At 45.0% G+C, this 20,798-nt stretch overlaps 1 pseudogene; it reads right to left on the bottom strand.

The window, feature by feature from the left end:
* Positions 1-324: 324 nt before the first annotated feature.
* Positions 325-20,233, bottom strand: LOC141657514 (ATP-dependent 6-phosphofructokinase 3-like; annotated as a pseudogene).
* Between the last annotated feature and the right edge of the window lie 565 nt (positions 20,234-20,798).

The following is a 20,798-nucleotide window of genomic DNA, read 5'->3' as shown; positions in this document are numbered from 1 at the left end:
ATCAAGTCGGTTCGAGCACCGTTACCCGTCGATCCGAGGGGGAAATTCAAACCCAATTGTGTCGGACCATACCTGGTCAAGAAAAAACTTTCGGGGGCGCAGTGAGACTGAGTGACCTAGACGGGGAGGATTTCACAAACCCGACCAACCTAAACCAATTCAAGAAATACTACCCTTGAGCCCTAGCAACCAACAAACCTTACCCTAGTTTTACAACTAGCAACCACAATATCCCTTTCAATTCAAGTTCCTCAACGTGTTCTGATTTGAAATTGCATGTTTTACCGAGTCAAGAAAATGATCATTAGTCAAAACCGGATAGCCTCACCAATTTTCAGAAAGAATGTTTGAGGACAGACCAATGTACTTGAGAGTTATTGTCCACATTTTATGGTTGAAACAATCCTGTCAAATAGCATGTATGTCATACTCATACCTTAGTTGAGTGAAAAATGATGAGTACAGTGCAAAACATTGCAAGAGAGAACGACATAACAAAAGGTCACTCACTACCCATTATACATTTAAAACAAGCCTCTTATTAATTGTCTCTCTCACGCTCAAAGAAATTTTCACATTAGTTGTGAGTCCACACAGCTTCATACAGCCAAATGACGAATAAATGCACACCTTAATTTTATGTGATATCCAATGGCTAACATCTTGAAGCATCTTGTTCCATGAGGCATCTTTCTCACGCATATCACGATTCACGCATGCTTTCCGAAAGAAGATCTTGTCCAGCACCCTTAGCTACTACAATGACCATATGCCCATTCTCTTTAAGCCTCTTCTCCAAGTATTTATAGAGCCCACCGGGTCCTTCAAGATAGAAATGAGATTCTGGGATCAAGCAACAGTAGACATCCCGACTAGCATGAGTTGCATACAAAGCTAAAAAACCTGCATGGATTGGTAAAACCAAATTATAACTCAAAACAGTAGCTGACGGGGGTGATTAACCTAAATAAAAACAATAGTCAACAGAACACCATCTTGAAATACTCAAAAGGGCAACTTTAAGGTTCTTCAAGATTAATGGAGAAATTCAGGTCAAGAATGAGCATCGTTCGACACCAGCTCAAATACTCGTGTATATTCATTATGTGTTTATCAGTAATTAATTTGTCACGAATCATCTTTTATAAGTACGTTCACACTTTTGGGGGTAGGCTTCTCCGAAATCAATCAATCATGAATATTGCAGTAAGTAAAGAACACAAAGAGCGGTTTCACCGCTTTCATACATTTAACTCGGGGTGTGTAAATGCCACTTTTGTTGCTATAGCATTCAAAAGAAAAGATATGGGTTAATAGGTTGTTTTATTCTAGCATGTATTCACTTACTATAAATAGGGTATTGAAAGACTCACCACTGTCGCGTCCCATTAGTTTGACAACACCCACACCATTCTCAACACTCTCCGCTTCTACATGGGGCGCCTTAATTGCTCTCTGTGCCTCCTCCACTGCTGTGTCGAAACCAAAAGATTTATCTATGACCTAAAACGTCAAACAAACAAGAAATGTACACTAAGAAATTTTATCTTTAAAATATAGCAACTGAAACTGATTTAAAAGCATGACAAGTACCGGGATATCGTTGTCAATTATCTTGGGGATCCCAACAACTGCGACTTTTAGACCTCGTCTCCGAGTTTCCTGCAAAATTTGGTGGGAGGTGAATAACTCGAAATCTATAATTAGGGCAAGCTTAGAACGAGAGACAATTTTGATATATTGTTTGGGTCATAATCCACACGTTGGCCTAATAGGGAACAAGCCCATCTGGTTTCGTCTAATGATTTGGGCCGAGGAAGCTTGGCAATTACAAAAGGCCCGTGAGTAGAAGGAGCCGGTGCATTGAAGAATCGTCATGGAGAATTCAGGGAGATTTCAGGGAGATCAGGGAGAAAAGAGTACAAGGAGGGGTTTATGGAAAGAAGGGTGGTAGGATTAATATTGCTTACCATAAACGGAGTAGGACACGTCTAAGGTTCCTACCCTATAAATAGCCAAGGAGACGAGGAAGAATATTCATTCAAGGACCATCACACAAATATAACACGTTGTGCTAGCTAGATTTACATTCCGTCTCCATCGTACTCATTATAAAATTAACAGCTAGTGCAATCCTTGGAAGGGTATCGTCCCTTCCCGCGGTCGTTTCCCACATTGGGTTTTCCGCGTAACCAAATCTCACGTGTCAATCATAATTTACGTCTTTAATTTCTTTACTTAGCATTAACGTAAACAACTCAACCAACATACAACGAGTAACACCACATTGACCTTAATTAACCTAATTCGGTAGAAAATTACCAAAATAGTTTGCCGCCCACCGTGGGGCATTGTGGTCGTCAATCGTTAATTAGTTAGACATATAATGGACAAACAAACATCATCAGCTGTGTCAGGAAGCGGTCAGCCGTCGATACCACCAAATCCAGTTCAAAATCCAGCATCAGCGGCACAAACTCAAGCCCCTAGACACACATCAAGAACCACATCAGGGACAAAAGTCACTCTGCCTCCTAAAACTCCTGCCGTGGCGGCACAACCCAGATCAGATAGGGGAACAGCAAGTTCAACCCTTACTCCACCGCCAAGTCCAACACAAACTTTGCTTAGTGGCATGCAAAATCTCCAGAAGGTCATGGAAGGTATGCGAGAAGACCAGAAGAAGGCAGAAGCTGAGGCAAAGAAGAGGAACATGGAACTCTGGGCCCAGATAGACATTCTGAAGCAACAGTCCAGCACACCAGCAAGCACGGAGGATGAAGGTCGGGCCCCAGTTGTAGATCTCATCCAAGGGGCATCAGGCAGTAGGAGTCAACTTCGACAAATACCAGCTGAATTGGTAACAAGATTAGATCTGACAGCAGTACCAACAGGAGAAAGGATAACCCCATAGGGACTTTGATACCTCACACCACACAACTGGCAGCCTGTCAGCCGCGTGGAAGTACAACTAGGTAACATCCGAGTTGGTAACCTCGTGATAACTAACCAAACACCCTATGCAGGATCCGCAGGTAAGCTGGCATTAGGGAACGATCGTGACCTCAACCCCATTAGGTACCACGCCGCATCAGAACCTTCTAGAATTCGGGCCTGGAAGCAGCACTCCAAGTGAGCAGATAGTAGACAGACGTATCTCGGACTCAGGAAGCCTGACCAACTAGCAGTATCTAGAGCTAAGAGAGATGCTGAGCAGGGTCCCAAGACTGCCACCTCCACTTGAGAAGGAAACACCCGATAGTTATGCTGACTCGCCATTCGTGGATGTCATATCTGTTGTTGTCATGCCAATGGGATTCACAAATCCAAACATGCCTCTCTTTGATGGTACAACAGTTCCCTTTGACCACGTGAGCCAATACAAGCAGTAGATGATGACATTGACAGCTGTAGGACACGTAAAAGAAGCATGTATGTGCAAGGGGTTTGGATCCACACTGTCGGGGCCACCACTCCGATGGCTCATAAGTTTGCCTAATAGATCAATATCCACGTTTGCCGACCTGGTAAACGCATTCACTCAGCAATTCGCAAGCAGTCGGAAGCCACAGAAGCATGCAGGCGACTTGTACAGAATTGCTCAAGGAGCAAGTGAGGCCATTGGAGAGTACAACACTAGATTTAACAATGAGAAGGTGGCGGCACGGGAGTGTGACATATCAACAGCAGTGGAAGCCTTCAGAAGGGGATTGAACCATGAGTCAGACCTGTATAAGCAGCTAAATATGCACCCTTGTCATATCTTTAAAGTGGTGCAGAAGAAGGCAGCAGCTGCGATCAGACTAGAAGAAGATATCCTAGCCAGAGCCAGCATACCAAGTACACCAAGCGTATCCAGCACATTAGCTATGGAGAAGTCAAATAGAAAGCAACCCACCAGCAAGAAGGAGGAAAGATACATGCCATATGGTAGGGGAGTCAATAGAATCGACAACAGAGAAGAGAATCAGCAACTCCCCACGTTAGCAGAGTATGGATTTACAACTGGCATCGGAGGAATCCTAAAAGCACTCATAGAGATGGGCGACGGGGTAAGGTGGCCTAGCCACCAGTAGAAGGACAGTCATGGCGAAAAGACAGTAAGAAAAAATGTGACTTCCATCGTGACATCAAGCATAACACAGAGGATTGCTACACGTTGCGCAGGGAGATTAGGCGCCTATACGAGCAAGGGGAACTGAGCCACCTATTACCACGTGGGGGAAAGCAACAGGATAAGGTGGGCTCCATAAAGCCTGCAGCGCCACCTGCATGCACAAAGATAATAAACGTGATAACGGGCGGCTCAGACTTAAGCGGATTGACATATTCAGCAGCCAAAAGGCGTGCTACTGAGACTAAAGAAGATAGACAAGAAACTTCCTGCATAATTTCTTACAACAACCTGCCTGCTGTTGCTTTCGACGAAGAAGAAGTGCATGACGGACAGGAGCATCATGATGCACTTATCATAACACTGTCAATGGCCAATTGTACAGTTAGAAAGGTTTTGGTAGCTACTAGTAGCTCGGTCAACCTAATCATGCTGAAAACAATAAAAAACATGGGATTCAGCGAGAAGGACTTGCGGAAGAAGACTATCCCGCTGGTAGGGTTCAGTGGAGAGACAGCTAACTCATTGGGGGAAATAGTGATCCCGACCTATGCAGGATGAGTCAATAAACAGGTAAGGTACTTGGTCATAGATGGACCATCTACCTACAATGTCATTCTTGGAAGACCATGGTTGCATCTGATGAAAGCAGTCTCCTCAACATATCATCAATGCGTAAAGTTCCCCACGCCATGGGGAGTGGAGACAATACGAGGAGACCAGAAGGAAGCTAGAGGCTGCTACAAGAAAGCGTTAAAGTGCACTGCCAGCCCCCCAGCATAACAATTACAGAGTCAGCATGTTCAGGACGAATACATTGAACCTCCAGCCGAGGAGCTCGACCAGATCAACCTGGACAAGTTGCACCCAGAAAGAACCGTGCGAATAGGGGCAGGATGCACAGGAGACCTCAGACAACACCTATTCAAGTTCCTGGAAGCTAATATGGATTATTTCGCGTGGTCCCATGATGACATGATAGGAATAGACCCATCCATCATAACACACACACTCAGCGTAGATCCAGAATACAAGCCTATCCAGCAGAGAAGAAGAAAGTTCGCAGCCGAAAGGAATAAACTGATCAACCAGGAGGTAGACAGCCTGCTAGCAGCAAACATGTTAAGAGAAGTAAAGTATCCAGAGTGGCTATCAAACGTGGTAGTGGTGCCCAAAAAGAATGGAAAATGGAGAGTGTGCGTGGACTTCACCGACAAAGCATGTCCAAAGGACCCCTTCCCACTGCCACACATTGACGCAATGGTGGATGCGACAGCTGGACATGAAATGTTAACATTCTTAGATGCCTGGAGTGGTTACAATCAAATCAAAATGGATCCAGCAGATTAGGAGAAGACAGCATTCATGTTTGAGAGAGGAATATACTGCTACAACATCATGCCCTTCGGCCTGAAGAATGCAGGGTCCACATATCAGAGGCTGGTCAACCGGATGTTTAAAGAGCGAATAGGAAGAACCATGGAAGTGTATATCGACGATATGGTGGTGAAGTCAAGAAAAGCTAAGGATCACATGCAGCATCTAGCAGAAACATTCAGCACCCTCAGAGAATACAAAATGAAGCTGAACTCATCCAAGTGCACCTTTGGAGTTTCATCCGGCAAATTCTTGGGCTACATCGTGACTCAAAGGGGAATAGAGGCCAGCACTGAGCAGATTAAGGCCGTATTACAGCTAGAATCACCAGAAAAACCGAAGGATGTGCAAAGGCTAGCTGGAAAAGTAGCAGCTTTGAGCAGATTCATCTCAAGATCTTCAGACAAGTGCAGGCTATTCTACGACATATTGAGAAAGAGCCAGAAGTTTGAGTGGATTGCAGACCATGAGCAGGCATTCAGAGAGCTGGAGCACTACCTCAGCACCCCGCCACTACTATCAAAACCGGTGCAAGGAGAACCACTGTTTCTCTATCTAGCTGTGACAGAGGTAGCAGTAAGTGCGGTTCTACTCAGAGAGCGGGACAAGGAGCAAAAGCCAGTCTACTATGTAAGAAAGTCTCTGCTTCCAGCAGAGACCAGGTACACATCTCTTGAAAAATTGGTATTAGCACTTGTAATTGCATCTTACAAATTGCGCCCCTACTTTCAATCCCACACCATACATGTCGTGACCAATTATCCATTAAAATCGGTAATGAGGAAGCCTGAGGTGTCAGGCAGAATGTAAAAATGGTCCGTACATTTTATTGGATATGACATCAGGTATGATCCAAGAACATCGATAAAGTCGCAAGCACTGGCAGATTTTGTGTCAGATTTCAACCTAGCTATCCAGAATCTGGCAGACGAGGAAATCCTAACCCTCAAAGGGAACAAGGAAGCAGAAGTCTGGCAGATGCACATTGATGGAGCCTCCAAACAGGGGGGCGGGTGTAGGACTAATCATGTGATCATCGCAGGGAGATCTGATAGTGCAAGCAGTAAGATGTGAATTTAAGGCAACTAACAATGAAACAGAGTATGAAGCCCTAATACTAGGAATGCAGCTAGCCCTAGAGTTAGGAGTTAGGAATCTATAGATATGCAGCGACTCTTTATTGACAGTTAACCATGTGAATGATTAATTCTTAGCCAGGGACTCAAAGATGATCGCCCACTTAAAGGTGGCAAGGAGCTGAAACAAAGTTCAAATATTGCAAGCTCAAGTAGGTCCCCAGAGACCAGAATGTGGAGGCGGATGCCCTAGCAACTCTGGGGGCAACCTTCAAACCAATGGAGCTATCTAACATCCCCATCGTACACATGCTGGAATCTTCTATCCAAAAATTAGAAGAGGTAGACAGAGGAGAACTGGAAAATCAGCAAGATGGGGCTGCAGTTATACCAACTACAGATAGCCAAATAGCGGTCCAGCCAGACGATCAGCCAGATGGTCAGACAGATGACTGGGACTGGCGGAGACAATACCTAGATTGGTTGAGGCACGGCAAGCTGCCAGATGACAAGAAGGAGGTAAGGGGTTTTTAAATGAAAGCCTCCAGATTCATACTAATTGACAATGTGCTTTTTAGAAAGTCGCTGGCAGGACCCTACTTACGATGCATGGATAAGCAAGAAGCTGTGTTGCATGCCCTCCACAGTGGTGAATGTGGAAACTATACAGGGGGCAGGAGTCTGTCAAACAAATCCCTCAGACAAGGCTACTTCTGGCCCACAATGAGGGCAGACTCGGCAGAATATGCCCGGAAGTGCGACGCCTGCCAGCGCTCAGCGCCAATGATCCATCAGCCAGCAGAGCCCCTACATCCCATCATTTCTCCCTGGCCATTCATGACGTGGGGAATGGACATAGTGGGTCCTCTGCTTAGAGCCACAGGAAACAGAATATGGATGCTAGCAATGACAGACTATTTTTCCAAATGGATAGAAGCAGAAGCGTTCACAGAGGTAAAAGACAAATATGTCATCTCTTTTATCAGACGTAACATCATCTGCAGGTTTGGTATCCCGACAGAAATTATATGTGACAATGGATCACAATTCATCTCAAACGACGCGGAAAGATATTATGCTAGGTGGAACATCTCTCTGAAAAAGTCAGCATCCAGGACTCCAAAGTCCAACGGGCATGCTGAATCTAGCAATAAGATCATCATGGATAATTTGAGAAGGAGATTACAGGAGTTAGGAGGAAAGTGGGCAGATGAGTTGCCACTAGTGTTATGGTCAGATAGAACGACACCAAAGACAGCAACAGGACAAACACTTTTCAGCTTGCTGTTTGGCTCGGAAGCAGTGATTCCATCAGAGGTTCTAGTTCCAACTCACGGGTATGGATGTATGACAGGGGAACTGAACAGTGCAGAGATGATCAGGAGCCTTGACACGATAGATGACCTGCGAGCAAGTGCAAAGATACGTCTGGCTGCCTACAAGCAGTCAGTCGCCATAAGTTACAACAAGAACATAAAAGTCAAGCTCCTGGAGGTAGGAAACCTGGTTCTCCGTGAAGTGTTCCAAAACACAAAGAATCGTAAGGCAGGAAAATTCGCCTACAAATGGGAAGGACCATACCAGGTAGAAGGCGTTGTTAGCCATAGGGCGTATAGATTAATGACCATGGACGGTCAATTCATACACAAACCATGGAACATACTTCACCTAAAGAGGTATCACTTTTGATAATAAGTAGAGTTTAGTGTACAGAGTAGTGTATCCATAAAAGCCAAAAAAAAATGGTAGTAGACATACTACCAATTTTGTTCCATTTTCTTTTCTCTTATTTCTTTGAAACTTTAAAAACTACTATTGGAGTTATGTGGTCTGTAAGCTTCCTGGGACCACAATTGCTCTGGCACCCCATGAGACAGCATCAGGTACTTCACATTGCTCTGGTGGAATTTTCTATTTTCAGGCTTCTTTAAATGCATCACTCTGGACTCTAATATCTATGGTACATTGAAAGTGTTGCTAGAAGGGTTGTCAACTACAAACGCGGGGTGACAAGGCACACGGCACTCCAACATGCCTAACCTAAATTCTCCAGTAGGAGCACCCTCACCAGGCGACTTGTGGAACATACGAAAGGAAGCCTGGCTGACAGCTTAAAGCCCATCCAGCTACCCTGGATACCACCCCCAAAACGTAGCTCGCAATACGGAGTACTCGACGCAATCAATGAGGGCCCCAGCATGCATGCACAAACATATAGAGTGCAAGGATCTCCGAACTACCAGAATCCTACAACGTTCCATTGGTCCTAGAATGACGATAAACTTGCCTAAGGTATGCCCATGTTGGCTTTAAACATGATGAACACACCTTGCGCCATGAACAAGGTTAAGTAGTCAGAATGCGGCATACGCCTAAATCAGTCATTGGACTGACACAGTAGCTAGCTAAGTCTAAATCAGTCTTTTCAGGCTGACACGACTGGTCAAAATCAGCCTCATGGGTTGACACGGCCACTTCACCCAAAGTGCGGTATATGCCTAAATCAGTCATTGGACTGACACGGCAGCTAGCTGAGTCTAACGCAGCCTCGTCCGGCTGACATGACTAGCCTAAATTGGCCAGCAGGCTGACACGGCAGCTTCCTAAGCTAAGTATATAAGTAAAAAACAAAGCAACACAAGTTGTGACAAAAATAAAACTTGCCAAAACAAAGGCAAGGGGCATTTCAAAATATGGCCAAAACACGGCCCCAAGTGCAGTTAACCATCACCACGACGGGAAAACACAAGACAAAATGTTTAAAATTTTACAAATCTGCCCATACAGGGTCAGACCACCATCCAAAGAAGTTTAAAAATAAAAACTTTTAACTTGAGGCCAGATCAATGACCTCCTTTTCTGGCACCTACACTGCATTCTCTTGCTGACCTCCCATTTCAGGTACAGGACCAGGTTGCACGCCCTCAGTACCAGCAGCCTCCTAAGTTCCCTCAGCCATGGCAGCCTCCTAAAGGGAACCAGCCTCCTCTGCAGCTGTCTGCTCTATCAGCGCAGGAGTGTTCACCTCGCCAACCTCAGGCATCAGCACACTCAACTCATGCTGGACAGGGTAGAGGATCTCCAGCTGCCTCTCTTCTCCCTCTATAGTCTGCAGGGTGGGAGGCTCATCAAGTGCAGCACGCATCCCGCTGATCTTACCTCGCCAGGTAGCATAAGCAACGATATTGGTGGCGAGGGTGATCAGCTTGCTGATCTTTTCATCGGAGCGCTTAAGGGAGTCAGCAAAAGTACAGTACACTTCCTGGGTGCGCGCCAGCTGGTTAGCTCCCTCCTTCAACTTCTTCTTGGCACTAGTAAGTTCATCTTTCAGCTCCACCACACGTCCCCTAAGATTAGAGCGCTGCTGCTCCAAGTCGGCAATGGTCCCAGACAACTCTTGGTTCCTGGCACTGGTGGCTCAACTAGTGGTCTGCACCACATTGATCATTTTTCTGTTGTAAAGAGCTGACTGGAAGGCCTGAAAGTAGAAAAGGAAGGATTAGCAGGTTTGACATAAATAACTCAGAATAGGTAGCAGAGGAAGAATACTTACCATGAAGGCGTCGTGCACATCATTCTCAGCCATCTCTTCTGGGGAGAATTCTGAGAAGGCTTCCACCAAGGAGGGGAAGAGGATCTGGTCGATCTCAGGACAGCACGGCACCTTATCTATGTTCCCAAAACCCTCAGAGAAGTGAGCAATGAGGCCACCACTGGCAGCACCAGCAGGACTAGCAGGTGGTGTAGGAGGATGACATGACAGCGGGCTAACTTCTAAAGGCTCGGGACGAGTGGCGCTGGAATGGGTAGGAGGAGGCTGGAAGGAGGCAGCAGGGGCACTTCTCTTGGAGGCAGAGGCTACGTAAGGAATTGCAGCAGCCCTCTTTCTTTTAGCACTTTGGAAGATAGCCTCTAGAGGATCAACTTTGGAACCTGCCATTAGCCAGACATCAGGTGTCATGAATACCAGGTAAAACAGCAAGATATCAGGCATCAGAGACATCAGGTTAACAAGCAACCAGTAAGACAGTATAAGAGGATATACCAGAGGACTTACTGTGGGCTGATTGTTGTGGATTGGAAGAGGAGGCAGGCGAAAAACCAAGAAGCAGATCAGGGAACTTTCTCTCAGACTGGGAGATGCAAAACAGTTTGTTGCGGGCAGATGTCGGGTCACCTAGACGAGTCAGGTTGCAGGGGCCTGCAGAAAAGCAGAAAGTAAGCCAGTAAGCATTGGAGAAGCAAAATAGGCGTCAGGGAAGCTACTTACTCGAGGTTATGACCCAGTCTTCAAAAATATATTCAGCATGTGGCTGAATACAGGCTTTCCTCAGATAGAAGAAATCTCAAACCATTTTTCATCCCTCGACTTTGACACATGCCTGAAGGGAGTCTCACCACGGCCACGAAAAGAAAACTGACCTCTTCCCAAGGACCGGATCTCATACATATGAGCCAGCTCACCCAGGGAGATGGTGCTGCTGGTGTTCTGGCTAGCTGACAGGGAGTAGAGGAGTACCCTTCAGATGTTGGCAGAGATTTGTGCCATGGCAAAATTATTGGTCCGGAGGAAGTCTTGCATGAGTTTGGGAAAGGGGAAACGAAGACCATATCTAAAAGGGTAAAGGTAAAAGCAGACCCATCCTGCCCGGACGGCGTCCACCTTTTGGCCCGGCTCAGGGATAGCTACATCAACCCCGTCGTCGAGACCCAGCACTTCCTTAATTAAAGGGATATCGGCGGTGGTCGGGGAGGAGTCACAGTCATGGCGGTGGACGAAAAGATTCCGAGAAGGAAAGGTAGGATCTTGGTCGATCGGAGCAGAGGTTGAGGCAGTGTGACGAGTTTTACCCATGGTGAAATGAAGGAAAGAAGAAGAGGATCAAAGAAAGATTGCAAGAAAGGAGTACCTGGTGAAAAGCGGCGGTGAAATGGCGGAATCCGGCGATGAAGCGAAGGGAAGAAGAGGGGTTTTAGAGAGAAGGAGGGGTTATTGAATATCAGAATTAATGAAGTAGGGAAGGTAGGGACTTGAGATTATAAAGGAGGAGAGAGGAAGAGGAGCGCGAGAAATGAGGAGAAGGGGTAGGGGTAATGATAAGTGCTTGGGAAGTTGTGTGAAAGACGGCGCAAGACTTAAAATCCGTAATTCCTTATTCGACGCCTTGAGACGTATCTCACAAGGAATTAGGGGCAAACTGTTTGGGTCAAAATCCACACATTGGCCTAATAGGGAACAAGCCCATCAGGTTTCGTCTAATGATTTGGGCCGAGGAAGCTTGGCAATTACAAAAGGCCTGTGAGTGGAAGAAGCCCGCGCATTGAAGAATCATCAGGGAGAATTCAGGGAGATTTCAGGGAGATTAGGGAGAACAGAGTACAAGGAGGGGTTTATGGAAAGAAGTATGGTATGATTAATATTGCTTACCATAGACGGAGTAGGACACGTCTAGGGTTCCTACCCTATAAATAGCCAAGGAGACGAGGAAGAATATTCATTCAAGGACCATCACACAAATATAACACGTTGTGCTAGCTAGATTTACATTCCGTCTCCATTGTACTCATTGTCAAATTAATAGCTAGTGCAATCCTTGGAAGGGTACCGTCCCTTCCCGCGGTCGTTTCCCACATTGGGTTTTCCGCGTCACCAAATCTCACGTGTCAATCTTAATTTACGTCTTTAATTTCTTTACTTAGCATTAACGTAAACAACTCAACCAACATACAACGAGTAAGACCACATTGACCTTAATTAACCTAATTCGGTAGAAAATTACCAAAACATATATAAAAATAAATACCTCAAAAATTACTGATGCGCCTTTTTGAGTACCGTCTCCTGCTATTATATATACCTAAGACTAAAAAACAATTAACTATCACATGGTCGGCGAATTCTGAATTATCGTACGACAACAAGTCTTTAGAGTACTTAAAACTCTTGAAAGTTCACCTGATTTATTTCGCGATCCTGTATGCTATCAACTATCTTTGAGGTATCATGCCCTCCTTGTGAAGTATCAATGATTGTGTCGCCACGTTTATGGATGTCATCGACAGATTTAGGAGTTAATGATATTGTATTCCGAGCTTAGAAACCTCTATATCCTCCCTAAATGCGTAAAAGATATTAATCACATCATACTTGGACGAGGAAAAACGGGAAAATGGTCTTTATATACAACAAGATACATGCAGAAGACATCTCACATAGTAAAACTAGCACAAAATAAACAATACATAGCTAGTACAACATAATAAAAACTCAAAGCACTAATACAACATAATAATAAAACGGGTAATGGAGGTCTTCATTCTTCCATTCTACCCTTGCCTTTTCCCTCAGGGTACATCTTCCCCTTGTTCTTCTTGTTGGCCCGCCTAGCTTGAGCTTCCTCTTCAGAACGGATCCTCAACGGATCTACAACAGCGACGGCCTCCGGTCTCTTGCAAGACCCCATACTCAGTCCAAGTCGAGCCCATACCCGGCCCACTACCTCTTTGGACCCGAGCTTCTCCTATTTGGTTACCTCATTACAACCGGGCTAGCTCCATCGACAAAATCATCAAAGAAGGCACGGATGGCCTTGCCAACCTCTCTTTACTTCAAATCGACGACCTCGTCCTTACGAGATTTGGACCTTTCCTCCAAGGTTTGAGCTCTTGACCACTTGACATAAGCGGGAGTTAACCATGTCGTGGCAACGGGGTTTGTACCTCCCAAATCGGCTGAGTGGCCCACCATCTTTCAAAGACCTCCACGAGCTTAGAGTTCCGGAAAACACTATCTTGGACGAGAGTATCTTGAGCGGGCACCTTTTGTTGACGCCCCATTTGCCTCATGAGCCTTTCGGGATATATGAAGGAAGTAACCTTCAGTAGCGGCCGAAGCGGGCAACCCCGTGAAGGACCTCAAGTGCCGCCATGCCACCACCCAACGGATATGAGGACCACCCTCCTCCACCAATCTTGAGGTCCAATAGGCCTCGATGGATGCAAAACTATCCGAGTACAACTTCTTCCTCATAGTAAGGTAACGAAAGGAATAAGAAGAAAAATCGACTAGAGGCTCTACATACCTTAGCCTCTCCAATAGCCACACTTGGAGGATCCTTGGATATCCGAACGAAGGAGCTTCTCCATAAGAGCTCTTCTTGTCCAAAGTTTGGATGATCTCGCCAAGCACCAACCATGATGGATCCCTGCCATGCTCCATAGCTCAACTATATGCACAAGGGTCATACTACCATAACACTTTGACCCCTCCTTATTCAAGGCATCGACAAGGAGGTATGCATGCACTAGGCAAAAGGCAAGAGCCTTTCTCCTAGCCACTTCCGAGACATTGACATCCAATCGGTTTGAGAAAATGTTAATAAGAGCAAACATATCAACATCATAGGGAGCAAGGAGAGAGTTCACTTGACTTGTTGACAAGCCCAACATTGAACGGAACTTCTCTTTGTAGCACAACCGAGTCGGAGGAAGCACCGAAGTACAACCCGACCACCCACCAATGGCGCCCACTTCTTCGGCATGAGGACAAATTTCGCCTTTCGGGAAAACGAAAACATGATGTTTCGAATCCCAAAAACAAGAGCATGCTTCAAGAAACGAGGATTGCACCTTGACTTGACGAAGCACCAACAATGGACCAACTCCCATTACAACGAGTTGGTATTTCTCGGGAGGCGACAAATCCCGACATCGATGTCGCAACCTATTTTCGAAAGCATCCATGAATAATTTTGTGGATGAAGAAGAAAGGTTTTTGTATATATGATGAAACAATGAAGCACAAACGTCTCTATTTATACAAAATAATCAGCCTTTTTTTCCGAAAAAAGGGGAAGCTCACTTCCATCGCCCTTGGCCTCGCGCCTCTTTGGGCTGGTCCTCAGGATCCGCACCATGTGTTTCTTCCTGACACATAGATTCTCTCGCCTTAAGGCTCGCGCCTCTTCGGGCCTATCCGGGAATTTTTGTGTTTTCTCGCACTCATATTTCCTCGTTTTTGCGTTTTACGAAATCCGACACGGTTTCCATGACGCAACTTTAAACATACGGGTTTTTCTCTCCTTTTTTTAGGGGGGAAGGGCTAGTCGTGTAACACCCCCATACTCCAAGTGCCTTACCAAGACCACTTAAGGCATGGAAGTGGTACCATCTCAGTTACCCGAGACAATGAATATTAAATAGACCATAAAAGAACGTACTTTAATAGAATAGTTTAATGTGATACAAGATCAAAATCCAAAACCGATAAAGTAAAATACAACTATTCCTCAAACTGCAAACCAAAAGAAATAAACTAGTACATGACATAGCGGAAGACTATTAAACAGCTCGTGATGACTCAACCTAGCTATCCCATGCGCATCAACTCATACCTTCTCAATAACTGCTCACCATCCCCGAATGGATCACCACAGTTTTTAAAACAATTAAACGGGGTCAATAGTGATTACACAAAACAAACAGCTGCAATAAAACAATATTAAAACCCAATCCAATCAACCAAACTCCGTCACATCACCACACAACTGACTACACACTAAAGTATGTAGTCCTACCATAATACTCATCGCAACAAGTGTTCCACACCCCAGTGGGGGACCGCAGCCGTTCCCACCTAAGCCCCGTTCATCGCATCCGAGCAATAAACCCAAGTTCCTAAATGTGCACATCCCTTCTGTGGCGGGTTCCACAGAAGGCGAATCAAGGGCGTGAAGCCACTCCCGCAAGTGACTCCACTCAGCCGAGGATGCACCTCGCAAACCACAGACAATTATACGATAATCACAATATACTATCAACAATCACCAATTCCAAATCCAATACCAATATGATATACAACAACAACAACAATTAATCACCAACAACACCATGTAATCAATACTGAGTAGGGAAACCCTACCTGGAATAGCAAATCACACGAGACCGTCACAACAACTAATCAGAACTTTTCCTCTACGAATCCTCCTCCTATAGCATATAATCACATAATTACCATCTACTCATCATAATACACCCAAAACCCCCAAATCTACCCAATTAGGGTTTCATCAAACTTATCAAAACATTATAAAAATTATATAAGAAGCTTACCCTCGACACAACGATCACAACGGTGTAAAGAACAAGACAATCCAACAAACCAAGCATTGAGATATGTTAACAATGCGATGGATGCGATGTACGTAACTGTTACTCTTCTCTTTGAAAGGTTTAGAATGTTAAAAGTGATTAAAAAAAGTGACGGAATCCCTTTTATATTAATCTCACATTATTAACAAAACCCGGCTAAATAACCCGTAATACGTATTTACTCGCTCGAGTAAGTCACTTACTCGATCGAGTGTCCCTTACTCGATCGAGTGTCACACTTACTCGATCGAGTACCCATCAGGTCAGCTACTATTTTGCGTAAAAAGATACTTACTCGACAGAGTAAGTCCCACTGGATAGAGTACCCACAGACATAGAAAACCGTAGTATTACAGTCTTCCCTCCTTAAAAAGAACTTCGTCCCCGAAGTTCAACCCATAGACAAAAACAAAACATACTATCTCCATTACGACACAATAACATAAACACAACTCAAAACAAAACTCAAAACACGACTCCCAAACAACACCCAAACCGACTCAAGGTAACTACTAAGTGTACTAAAACCAACATAAAACATACAAAAACCATATGCAACCATCTCCTACCCCCCTAAAAGGAACATGGTTACGTCCCCGTAACCACATATACCTGATCAAAAAGAGACGGATACCGCTCCCTCATAGCCTCTTCCGCCTCCCAAGTAGCCTCTTCAATCTCATTGTTAGACCAAAGAACCTTAAGCAACACTATTTCCCCATGTCTAGTTTTCCGTACCTTGTGATCAAGAATTTGTTTTGGCACCTCAAGATAAGACAAGGACTCATCCAACTCTATGTTCTCTACCTCTAACACATGTGAAGGATCGTTCACATACTTCCATAGCTGAGACACATGAAACACATTATGCACTCTATCCAAAGCTGCTGGCAACCCTAACCGGTAAGCAACCTCACCCACACAATCCAAAATCTCATATGGTCCGATAAACTTCTAGCTCAGCTTCCCTTTCTTACCGAATCTCATGACCCCACGCATAGGAGACACTTTCAAAAGAACCTTGTCCCCAACCTGAAACTCTATGTCACGACGATGTAAATCTGCATCACTCTTTTGTCGATCCTGGGCCGCTTTCATCTTTTGTCTGATCAGCTTAACATGTTCTACCATATTCTGTACCATCTGTGGTCCTAAAACCACTGCCTCAGCTCTATCATCCCAGCAAATCGGACTCCTACACCTCCTCCCATACAAAGCCTCAAATGGTGCCATACCAATACTCGTGTGATAGTTGTTGTTATAAGAAAACTCAATCAGATCCAATCTCTCCTCCCAGATACCACCAAAATCCATAACACTAGCGTGCAACATATCCTCCAAAGTCTTGATGGTCCTCTCTGTCTGTCCATCTGTCGCAGGATGAAATGCAGTACTCATCTTCAAAGTAGTTCCCATCAACTCCTGCAACTCTTTCCAAAACCGTGATATAAACCTCGCATCTCTATCTGACACTATATCCTTAGGCACCCTATGCAAACGAACCACATGCTTCCTATAAGCCAACGTTACCTGTATCTTCGTCCAATTATCTTTCATCGGCACAAAGTGAGCTGACTTGGTCAAACGATCAACTATTACCCATATCATGTTGTTACCCTGTTGACTCCTCGACAAACCCACTATAAAATCCATAGAGATAGACTCCCATTTCCACTCAGGTACCTCAAGAGACTGAATCTTACCTTGAGGTCGTCGCTGCTCTCCCTTAACCCTTTGACATGTCAAACAATGAGCCACAAACTCGGCTGTTTCCTTCTTCATCCCTGGCCACCAGAAAGTCTTCTTCAAATCTTTATATAACTTGTCACCGCCTGGATGTACCGAATATGGTGTGCAATGAGCCTCTGTCATGATCACCTTTTTCAACTCCTTATCATAAGGAACACACCATCTCCCATCAAATCCCACACTGCCATCTGTATCAATAGAAAATCGAGACAATATCCCTTTCTCTACTCCAGCTCTCCACTCCTCAATCTTAGGATCGAAAGCCTGTTTCCTGCGAATATCATCATAAAGGTCTCGCTCCACTGTCAAGTCCCCTCTAGCATCCCCTTTTTGTATCATATGTATCCCCATCTTCTCCACCTCATCTCTCAACCTCATCAAAGACATAGCTGTGCGAAGAGAATGCACACTCTTCCTGCTCAACGCATCTGCAACCACATTAGCCTTCCCTTCATGGTATATAATATCCATGTCATAATCCCCAATCAGCTCCATCCACCTCCTCTGTCTCATGTTCAACTCCTTTTGAGTGAAGATGTACTTGAGACTCTTGTGATCTGAAAACACCTTAAAGGTCACCCCATAAAGATAGTGCCTTCAAATCTTGAGAGCAAACACAACTCTACCCAACTCCAGATCATGTGTCGGATAGTTCTCCTTATAAGGCTTCAATTGCCTAGAAGCATAGGCAATTACTTTCCAGTTTTGCATCAACACACATCTCAAACCACTCTTTGAGGCATCTGTGTACACTTCAAAGTTCTCACATCCTTTAGGTAGTGCTAAGATTGGAGTTGTAGTCAAACGCTCCTTTAATGTTTGGAACGCCGTTTCACAACTTTCATCCCAACAAAACCTGTTCTCTTTCCTAATCAATGTTGTCATAGGTCTGGCTATCTTGGAAAAGTCTTTCACAAACCGACGATAGTACCTTGCCAAACCTAAGAAACACCTGATCTCTACCACATTCTTCGGTGCTTCCCACCGAGTCACTGCCTTTATCTTTCAAGGATCCACAGCAACATCCTTCTTTGAAATCACATGCCCCAGAAAAGCAGCTTCCTCAAGCCAAAACTCACACTTAGACAACTTTGCATACAGCTGATTGTCTCGCAAAGTCTGCAACACTAACCTCAAATTCTCCTCATGCTCCTCTTTAATCTTGGAATAGACTAAGATATCATCGATAAAGACCACCACAAACCGATCCAAAAACTGACTGAAGACCTGGTTCATCAAATCCATAAACACTGCATGTGCGTTAGACAACCCAAACGGCATCACAACATACTCATAGTGACCATACCTCGATGTAAAAGTTGTCTTCGGTATGTCCTCATCCCGAATCTTCACCTGATGGTAACCTGACCTCAGATCAATCTTAGAAAAGACTGCTGCCCCGTTCAACTGGTCAAACAAATCATCTATCCTTGATAAAGGATACTTGTTCTTCACAGTAACCCTGTTCAACTCTCTGTAGTCGATACACAACCTCAAACTCCCATCTTTCTTTTTCACAAACAAGACTGGTGCTCCCCACGATGATACACTAGGTCTAATGTATCCCCTCTCAATCAAATCATCCAGCTATTTTTTCAGCTCCTCCAACTCCTTATGACCCATGCGGTACGGGGCCTTAGAGATTGGTCTCGTCCCTGGTTTCAACTCAACACTGAAATCTATCTCCCTCTTCGATGGCAAACCCGGTATTTCCTCCGGAAAGACATCTGGAAACTCCCCCACCACTAGTATCTGCTCAACTATCGGACTCACCATACTATGATCTCTCACATGGCCTAAGATCAACGGACACCCCTTCCTCAGATAAGACTTCAAGGTCACTGCTGCAATCAACTTAACTTTGGGTTTGACAACAAACCCACGATAAGACACACTAACTCCCTTAGCACCTCTCAAAGAGACTCTCTTTTGGTGACAGTCTATTCTAGCCTTGTACTTACCCAACCAGTCCATACCAACTATCATCTCAAAAGCATCTAAAGAAAAGTCTAACAAGTCCACTGGTAGGTCAACCTGCCAAACTATCATAGACACACCCTTATACAACCGCCCACAAGATACAGACTCACCCGACGTTACAAAAACTTCCTCTTTTACAGACTCATACTCTCTCAAACCCAAAAGCTTAGCATGACTCGATGATACAAACGACTGTGACGCCCCCGAATCAAACAAAACAAAGGTAAAGACTCCATTAACAAGAAAAGTACCCGTGATAACGCGAGCATCATCCTCAGCTGCTTTCTTCTCCATCATGAACATCTTACCACTGGTCTTCTGTCCACCTCCCTGGACAGTAGTAGTAGATGTAGACGGCTTAGCAGCCGACCCCTGGTTGTTGTTCGTCGCTGGTCTTTGATATGAATTACCACCATTGCGGTTAGCCCCATCATTGTTGCTTTGACCACCCTGATTATTCCACGACCCCGCCGGCCTGTTACTAGCATAGCTCTAAGATGGACCCTGAGATAAACTCCCCTGCGACTGCCTATGAAAACCCCTGCCCACAGCACTGGTACCCTCATGTCTCTTGTGGCCCACACCACCACAGTTAAAGCAAGATAAAACCCCAGCTGCTACTACCACCACCACGGCCACGCCCATAAGAAGCTACACCACTGAACCCCGACCCCGAAGAGTAAGCTCTCACCTTGTTATGGCCAACCCTCTTATAACTAGACAGACCACCATTCTCACTCTCAACCTTCCTCTTTATAGAAGCTCTCTCCCTGTTCTCCTTAGCCATCTCTACTAACCTCTCAGCTCTCCCGGCATGCTCATATACCTCATTAACATCAGTAAGGACTCCTACCGGTAGCTTCTCCATAATCTTGGGTGTCAAACCCTTCTCAAACCTCAATGCTAAATTCTCTTTGTTCAGCCCCATGTCCTCTGTATACCTATACTTCTCGTTGAACTTGTGATAATACTCGACCACTGTCATATCAGAAGTCATCAAGCTCCTTTCTCATATTACTACGCACATGTTCCGGCACATACTCGCGTCTCGTAGCCCGCTTAAACTCACCCCAAGGTATAGCAGTCAACCCCTGTTTCACATACAAGTCCAAGGCACTCTTCCTAACCTTGTCCCACCACTCTCCAGTCGCATCCCTCAAGTAGAACGCGGCTTGTTCCACTCTGAAATCCTCAGGACAATGAACCACATTAAGTATGTTCTCCATCTCTCTATGCCAATTATCTAGCAGAATTGGCGCACCCGTGCCCATGTACTCCTTTGGATTAAACCTCGCTATGTTTATACTTATCTTGGCGAAATCCACACCCGCCTCTTTATCTTTCCCGAACTT

The sequence above is a fragment of the Silene latifolia genome, chromosome 1, assembly GCF_048544455.1.
Source record: "Silene latifolia isolate original U9 population chromosome 1, ASM4854445v1, whole genome shotgun sequence".
Lineage (NCBI taxonomy): Eukaryota > Viridiplantae > Streptophyta > Magnoliopsida > Caryophyllales > Caryophyllaceae > Silene > Silene latifolia.
This window is presented reverse-complemented; position numbering and strand designations above follow the sequence as displayed.